Source organism: Zeugodacus cucurbitae, chromosome 4, assembly GCF_028554725.1.
Source record: "Zeugodacus cucurbitae isolate PBARC_wt_2022May chromosome 4, idZeuCucr1.2, whole genome shotgun sequence".
Lineage (NCBI taxonomy): Eukaryota > Metazoa > Arthropoda > Insecta > Diptera > Tephritidae > Zeugodacus > Zeugodacus cucurbitae.
In genome coordinates this window covers 4,586,107-4,595,990 of record NC_071669.1, presented here as the reverse complement: position 1 = coordinate 4,595,990, position 9,884 = coordinate 4,586,107, and positions in this window count along the sequence as shown.

Below are 9,884 nucleotides of genomic sequence, written 5' to 3'. Positions count from 1 at the left end.
AATTTTCTGAGATCTAATCTTCTTTATTTTCAAAAGATGGTTAATTATTGCGAAATTTCATAAACGAAGTCACTTCAATGAGATTTAACTTTTTGAGGTTAGAAAAAATTGTTGGACAAGATTGCTACCATCCTATTTTTGAAGCTTAATTGGTCCAAAAATATAAATATATATATGGTTATATGCGTAAATTACATGCAACTCATGTGTTCCACAGTATGTGCGCACTTCTAATGACCTTTGACCTTGGCATCAAAACCACGACCACAAAGTAGAATAATAGCAAATCTCAGAAGAACGACTATATTCTGACGCAATCCAAAAAATTTCGAAATATAGATCATTGAAACTTCTTCTTCACTTCTAATGACCTTTGACCTTGACATCAAAACCACAACCACGAAGTATTATAGAATAATAGAAAATCTCATAAGAACGACTATATTCAGACGCAATCCAATAAACTTCGAAATATAGATCATTGAAACCCTAAGATTTAGTTCATTGAGTGAAAGAGAGAGAGTAAGAGCGTGCATTTGACCCAAAGAGTGACACTAACCTTATGTAAGCTTGATTATGGATTTTTTAACAGATTCTATAATAGATTATATTTCGTGAAGTTTCGAAGACATTGTAGATTATATATATTATGTTGAGAATTTCTACGATCTAAGAAACTCTTTACGATATAAGGTTAGGTTAGGTTAGGAGGTAGATCTACACGACTGCAGAGAATCTCACTTAGACAGCTTCAACGGTGCTTTATGGCACCGTAACACTCCTAACCGATCGAAAGATCCTCACGATTCAACAATGAGTTTGGACTCTATTAAAAAGTTCTTACGTCGGCCAATGTCGATTCCAGTCACTTCGCTGGATTCGTCGAAGGTGTGCCTACCGAGGTGTTTTAACTTTAGTCTGGCGAATGCTGGACATTGAAGAAGGAAGTACTTCGATTATTTTTCTTATCATTCCTCTAAGCAGCTTTGTGAACTTGCGTCGGGATCGATCTTTAATCTCTCCGCGTGTGTAACTATTAGACATTGAACAGTTAGTACCGATGATTGCGGCGAGATGAACCTTCCTAAGAGACAGCAGCTAGAAGTACCTTTAAGATAGAAGATACATCCTTGATAAAGGACCTTTAAGATGTAGATCGGGTCCAAAACCTCTCGAAATTAAGGCATCATATATTTTATATTGAACATACATTTGTATCGGATCTATCTTATCTTGTCTCGACCGTATTCTGTATAACCGAAATTTCAAATTTATACACCATTTCACTCAAAAAACCCCCGGATTTCGAAAGAACCCACTACAACTTTACGCCCAGCAAATAAATTGAATGGGTTTGGTGCCATTGCTGCCAAAAGTACCTCGTAAAGGTGGTGAGGTGCCATGGGTGAGATTGAGTGGCATGTGCGATAAAATGGAAGTACACACACACACACACACACAAATGCAGCAGCGCAAATACTAAAAATAAAATGAAAATTTGCAATAAAAACAACAAACAATGCTGAGAGTTATGCAGCTGTTGCAATGCGATGGTGATGGCGCTGATGTTGCCACAAACGCCGCTGAGAGGGCTGGCTGACCACATCCGAAGGTGGTGGTGGCCCGGGTGAATGCACTAAACGAACATACGAGCTATACACGAATTGAAACGAATGATAAAGCACGACAGGCAGATAGCGAATGACATGATATATATATATATATATATATACATAACTACATACATATATACATATATAGATACATATGCACATATATTGCGAAATACAGGCAAATTTTCACTTTTATGCATATAACTCTCTATGTGTGAGTGTGTGCAATGAAACTATGAATGTTTGTGAGTGTATATGTGTGCGTTTTGCTGAAAATAACTGAACATTTTTTTTTGGGTGCAACGCGTCGTCCATCGCTCACTGCACATGTCAAGTAGTTCGCTGTTGTTGTTGCTGTTTTATGTGGATGTTTATCTATGGCGGCCATTCCACACACACACACACGAAGTCAGCTCGGCTGCTGCTTTTAACTTTGGCGAAATGTTTCGGCAATGCAAACGACATTGGAGAGACTGAAATGCAAGCTGATAGCACTAGCGATTGAAGATTGAAGGAGAGGGGTAGGTCGGCGGTTTGTAGTGTGGAGCGCAGCAAGTCGGGGAATGAGTGCAATTTTGGGGCGCTGTGACGCTCAGCAAGCGCGTATGCAGGTGCATCAAGGTGAATGCGTATATGGACACATATGTATATATACATATATATATATATAGATATATATATACATACATACATATATACATATATAGAAAAGTTCATATGGGAATATGAGGCGCGCGTTAAATGAAAACCCATTTCCTTTGATCTATCATTTGGTCGTTTTTATGCAATCGTATGAGCTTGCATATAAGTGATATATAGATATATATATATATATATGTAACATGTATAGCTGGATATTTCACACACATATGCATACACATACATTCATATACATATGTGACTGCTTAACTGTGTGCGTATTCATATAAAGATGCGCTTATATTTGTAATCCATTTTGCATATCCATGCTCATACACTCAACTATATTTTTACATACACACATACACACTCATACATATATACATAAATATGTAGATATACATATTCACCATTTTTGCATTCCTCCGACTACTATATCATCCACAACTCCGCGCATACATCGCTGCTCGCCTGCACTGTTATAACTACAAGCAAAAGCGTTCAGCGCAAAACTTTGTAGCGGTACATTTGTTCGTGTTTGATTTGTTTTTAGATTTGCTAGACATGTGTTTGTTTTTATTTTTGTTTTCGATTTTTTATTTTTTTTCTTTATTATTATTTTTTTTTTTGTTAGACTGATTCAAAGACTTCACTTTCTATTTCACTGGTATTTGACATAGAAGTCTAGGCGAGCGAGCGGCAGGTAATTTGTAGAGTGCGCCAAGCAACACTACAGTGCAGAGAGAAGGGGTTACCAGAGGTTTTGGTGGCGTTGCGCGAATATTGCTTGCCATTCTGGGAGAGGGTGTTCAGGGAATGGGTTATTAGAACTAGTATATGTAAAGCGTTTAGAGAGGAAGCATTCAATAGTAACTGTTGAGGAAGCATAAAATGGTATGAATTGAGGTAGGAGTTAAAAATCTAAAGATTTGAAGTTGGCTTAAATTGTAGTTGGATGTACACTATTTTGGGTATTTTAAGTTTGAAATATTTTTCAAGCTTTTAATTTGTATTAGACTTCTTTGGAAGCTTTATTATTATGATTTCTACTGTAGGATTTTATTAATATTCCCAGCAATATTAACCTCCCAAAAGATTTATTTATAAGAAACTAATAATTTCCTAAAGTCTTAAAAATATATACGGTATCAGAAATATCTTTATACTGTCTACGATATGTGTTCAAAAAATAACGGGATTTTTTTTTTCTTTTTTGAAAAGAGAGATTTATAAGAAAATGTTAATTTCAGAAGTTTTAAAAAATTATCGATACGGTATCGGAAACCTCTGCTTATGGTATATAAGGTATGTTCAAAAAATAATGGGAATTTTTGACAAAAAAAAATATTCACTCGTCTACATTAATGTTGTCGCCGGATTTTCGGACTTTTGGAAAATTGGAAACTCCTCGACGAGGAGTTTTTAAGAAATAATATCTCTGTTGTAATTGTAGAGTTGCATACTGAAGCGATATCACCTTTGAGGGGTCATAAATTTTTGATATAGTCAAAATATGTATAGAAGGTCGGGTGGGCGTTAGAGATCAGAGACAGTTATTATTTTAAGGGGTTATATACAGTTAGGATGTCGAAAAAAGGCATTTTTCAAGAATGTTTTCTAAGCAAACTATTTGGTTTATTGATTTGAAACTTGGCAAGTATATTATGACAACCTTAATTATGACAACCTTCACAAATTTTTTATTGCCAAAAATAATTATCGGGAACGTTGATATTGCCAATTTTGCAGAGGTCTGCAAAAAAAAGGCCTCTTGCGGTGAGCACGATATCTCTGTACTGGAGCATCTAAAATGCAAAAACCAAATAAATTTCATTAATATAATAAATAATCTAGTGATTGATAGAATGAATTTGCTACAATTTTGTTTTTTTTTTTTACAAAATGGGGGCTACTCAAAGCAAAGGGTTCGATTTTCGATCAAAATTCGGGTCTTTAATTGTTTATAAAAATAAGAAATTTTCATCGGATGGGGAAATCTTTCGATTAATTACTAAAAAATATAGTTAAGAAGCTTGTGTAAAAATTTTAGACCGATCGGTTCAGCCGTTTCGGAGAAATCTTGCTCACCGACTTTGAAAACACCGTTTCGAGAAAAACGAGTTTAAAGTTTTGAAAGCACTTTACATGTAGTCGGCGCGCCTGCACTAATGTGTCTATAACTTCGAAAATATTCGTCGGATCGACTTGAAATTTTGTGTGTGTATACTCAGATATATATATATATATATTAAGAAAACGCAAAAAAACATCGATTTTTTGAAAATCCTAACTGTATATAACCCCTTAAATAATATTTATTATTATCTTTTTGTTGCACTCAAAGCTTATACCCTAACTTTATTTGCGTCTTCCGATTTTCAAGACATGTTTTAGAGAAAATCTACATAGGTCTGTAATCTTATTGCTATTATCTTACTTATGGTCTTCATTTCGACTAACGAAAATATTATGTTATAATGATGACAGGTCCATTACTTCGAAATCCCTAAATTCGACACTTGGACTACAATTATCCACTCATTTAGACAAAGCATACATACCGGGCCCCTAACTTCGAAATCCCTAAATTCGACACTTGGACTACAATTATCCACTCACAAAGACAAAGCGTACATACCGGGCCCCTAACTTCGAAATCACTAAATTTGACTCTTGGGCTCTAATTATCCACTCACTAAGACAAAGTGTACATACCGTCTCGAAAAAAATAATATTAGCAAATCCATTAGCAAATTGACTTCTTACCTACCTCCATACGAATTGTTAACCATGTAATCTTTACTTCGCCGAGGTCATACAAAAATTCTGTTCTTTGAAACATTTTCTTTCTTGAAATATACGATATTGGGTACGTTCGAAAGCTCAGTATGCAGCTTTGTTCTGGAAAACTGATATCCAAATGCTCAATGCAATATAGTAGATAATATAGTTAGATAACTGGTCACATCTGGCTTCCATTCCGACGCGTTTATTTGGGGAAAGAGTCAAAGAAGTCTCTGATCTGGGCATTCCCTATAATAAAGCTTTACTAAAATAAAAGCTAGAGGCTAGAGAACTGAAATGAAATTTGTTATTAAAGACCAATGGAACTTAATTCCAATAATATATATGGAAAGTAAATGCAATTTTAAGGCAGACGTCCCGCCAAAATATATCCATATGCTTCTTAATGCTACTAGTCAAAAGCTATGGAAAACTCTTCTTTACTCTTCTTAACTGTAAATAGTCTCATCTCAATTGTTTTTCTTACTGGCATGTGGCATGGCAAACAAAATAGACAAAATAGAAATATTTGTTGTAACGTCACGTACTATTGTTGTTCTGCATATATTGTATCTACTTAATTGTACTTTGACATCAGCACTTCGGCACAATTTCAAAAACAATGTGAAAGCGCGAAGCACCTTTCTAACTACATAAGAACCCATATATATTATATATATATATATATGTAGATACGTTTGTTTCTAGCAAAAAGAAGTATGCACTACCTTGAAAATTTCGCAGCAGGAAGAAATCTTCAAACAAAAGCCAAAAGTATAACAATTAAACTAAAAAGTAGCGAAGAAGAACACATGAAAAATAATGAAAGCGCAAATAAATAAAATGCAAGCGCACTGCGAATGCCTGATAGTATACAATTTAGCAGCAATAACAACAACAACAACAGCAACATTAAACTGCTATCGCAAGAGCCCTTTCACCACAACAGAAAAGACACCGCCTCCAACGCGCCTGCCTCCCGTCATGACAACCAACACAAGGCAGCGCGCTTCAAACCAAGCATACACCAACGCGTCGCTCTTTGTTGATGTGCAGGAAATTTGGCAACAATGCGCCCGAAAAAAATATGCCCGCCGCTCTCCCACCGCCAGCGCCGCCAGCGCCGCCATGCAGCAAGATCCCCCAATCCCAGCGCCAGCAAGTGGAGTCGAAAATTCGTGTGAGCACCAATTTGCTCAGCTCGCCGTAAAGACGACAGCAGCAGCAGCGAAGGTATTTTTGGACGTCAGAGAATTCGCAAACTGAAACACGAAATCTAAACAGAAACAGCAGTGAGCGAGATTTTAGTAGAAGCCGGTTGTGTAGAGCCGGCTGAATTTTGCACGAATTGTAGGAAATTTGCGAATTACACGAACACACACACACATATAGCTTCGTTTATAGTCGTACGCTACTCATTTTGGGCGCAGCAATCGCACTCCCACACACACATACATAACGGCACACAGAGCGCACGAAATGTGAGAGCAGTACGCGCCACTAAACACTATAGTATTAGTGAGTTAATACATTTTATTGGCGTTGCGCCGAGGGGAGACCGTCGTGTGACGAACGACTGGCGCTCACTACGGCGCTACAGCTGTTGTTAGTTAGTATTAGTGCTTGCTTTGTTTCTTTTACTATAGTGTTAGTATTTGTGTAATGACTTCGTGGTCGCTTTGAAAAAAAAACTCATTTTAAACACTTCGTGTTCGTTTTGTGACTTCGTGTGCGCACAACAACTCTTTTTTTCGTGAGTACGAACAACAAAAAAAAGCAAAACCGAAGTCGCCATGAACGCGCTCGACTTCGTCATCATCAGCAAATCATCAACAACAAAAGCGCAAATAAAAAACAACAACAACAATTCGTTGTTTGAAAGCGCGCACACGAAAAAGCGAAAATTTTGCAAAGTTTTGCGAATTTTTTGCCTTCGCTTTACTTCATTCGCTTTGCGCTTTGGTTACATACACTTTCGCACTTGGCACAAAACAACAATGGACAGCAACAACAACAACAATACAATCTGAAACTTTGTGTTTAGTGGTCGCGATAACAATCGTGCGTGGTATAGGTTAAGAACTAATTTCCCATTAAGCATTCTATTCATGCCAGCGCGTCGTCGACCGCGCGTCGCTCGCGCCTACTCGTGTGCGCGCTCCATTTGTGCCATGCTATCTATCATGCTATGGCATTGTTTCCTCGGCGTTTTTTCTTGTTGTTGTTTTTGCTTTTTCTTTTGTGTCCGCAAATTTGCGAATTGTTTGCCGCTTACTTACTTACTTACTTACTTATATCGCAATGTCGTATCTTCGCTTTGCGCTTCGTGCGCGTTTCGTATCGCATACAGGCGATAAAGCGCGTCTAATCGCCGCCAATATACTCGATGTGTGCGGTTAAAGCGTATCGCCGGCTTCTTGCTAATCGTATACACTCACATTATCATCATCGCTCGCAGCGGAATTGGCGCTTCTTTTGCTGGGCTTTGGGAGGGGGCGCGTTCGCTTTATTACTGACAAGCGAATTTTGTATGTCTTTCTTCATTTCATATGTATATTCTTCGCGTTTTTTTTGTTGCTCTGCATGCTGTAAATATGATTCGGGACTTCTTTGCATCTTTTTGCGCTCATCTGTTTTCATCTAATTCGTCCATATGCTCCATTATCTTTGCTTTTGTATTCACATTCCGTAAGTCTGTCAGGCTTTTGGTTCGGTTTTAGTCTATTTTCGCATGAATGCCAACTTGCGAAGTTCATTTCGTATGCTGTGCTCTGCTTTAAGGCTTGTAGGCATGCTGGGAGTGTAGTATATAAAACCGTAGGCGATAAATTCTAACCAAATTTAGAGACAGTAGGACAAAGTGAAAAAAATTAAAAATTATAAAATATGGCAGGAATTTAAGTTTAGGTTTTGAGCCCCAGTTCGTTATGTTTAGGTCAGATCTACGAATCTTAAAGTTGGATTAAATATATTTCCCTACAGTAATTTGTTATTATCTGTGACTAACTCCCGATACTTCATAGCACAATTGCGGGTAGGTTCTTGCAAACCTTCGAAATCTCAACCTATTTAAATTTGATCTTGACTTACGTGATAATAGAACCTATTCGGGAAGATGCTAACTACGCTAACCCTAATTGCTCAGAACTACTGTTATAGTAGACTATATTTTAACTTTGCCGAGTTAGCTCTCATTCTAGTTCTGGGTGTTTCTAAACTACCCCTATTGTCCAGAACCAATATATTTTAACCTTGTAAAACTCTCACTCTATATGTCAGTTCAGTAACAAGCTGTTTTGGGCTCTAAATATATTTATTCAAGTAGTCACTTAAAAAACAATAAACATAATAAGAATATCATGCGAAACAATAATGAGAAGGAAAACAAAGACGGGTGTTAATGGAATCTTGAAAGATACTTCTGTACATATATGAACATATGTAAGTATGGAAGAGAGGAATCCGAAATGGATACGTGCTAAATGCGAGTCTGGTGAATAAAACTGTGCTAGGTCTTTTTTGATTAGATTGTATTAGAATTACTTTTACATGTGAAGCAAACAGAAGATGGAGGAATAGACGGAAAGACAAAAGGAATGGGAGGAAATTGAAATATTTCGAAGATTATAAGGATAGTTATGCACAACTTTTAATCGTCACGACATCCGTGGAACATCTACTAACATTCTAAAATCTTATGTCGCTCAATATTTCTAGATTTGAGTTCTGTCGATCATCTATCATCTCGCCAGCATCGTGATATATCCAACTACTGATTTTTTGACTCATACAAATCTCTTTCAATAGCAAGAATTATGCTGTTACAAGACTCACTTAAGTTTGGAGTCGGTTTCTATCTAAAACTGGATGTTAGTAGGTTCAGGTTCCATTAAGAAGTTGGTTAAGTTCGGAGTCGGTCTCTATCTAAAACTGGATGATAGCGGGTTAAGGTTCCATTAAGAAAGTCGGTTAAGTTCGGAGTCGGTCTCTATCTAAAAGTGGATGTTAGTAGGTTCGGGTTCTATTAAGAAAGTCGGTTATGTTCGGTGTCGGTCTCCATCTGAAACTGAATGTTAGTGGGTTCAAGTTCCATTAAGAAAGTCGGTTAAGTTCGGAGTCGGTCTCTATCTAAAAGTGGATGTTAGTAGGTTCGGGTTCTATTAAGAAAGTCGGTTATGTTCGGTGTCGGTCTCCATCTGAAACTGAATGTTAGTAGGTTCAGGTTCCGTTAAGAAAGTCGGTTAAGTTCGGAGTCGGTCTCCATCTAAAACTGGATGTTAGTGGGTTAAGGTTCCATGAAGAAACCATGATTTCCTCGAAAATCATACTAGCTGCCACTCCCACTGAATTAACACAATTTTAGCCTATGAAACCATGATTTTAAGACTGTTCTCGGATCATCGGAGCTTACAAAATTTTCTATCGTGGCAATACTGATATAAAACTTAGAATTTCAAAAGGTGATGTGGTTTCACAAACGATATCTCTTCCAAATTATCGTATTGTGAAGCCCCCCAAATGGTGAAACCGTTGTCTTGACACTGCACGACAAGCACACAAGAGATGTTCCATTGCTTCTCTGCTACCTTGCTCTTGACATTTCCTGGAGACTTCGCGATATGTCAGTCCCATCTTGTAGGCGTGCGCCGCTACTAGACTGTTACCAGTGAGTATGCCGACCATGTTCCTACATTTCCTTCTATCGAGCGTCAGTAGAAACTTCGTATACTTCCGATCTACCGCTTTGCTCATAACTTTTGCGGTTTTGCTTCGTGGAAGATTCCTCCAGCGCGTTTTGAACTTTCTTACCAAGTTTTTGTCTAGATCATCATATAGGAGGTGAATCGG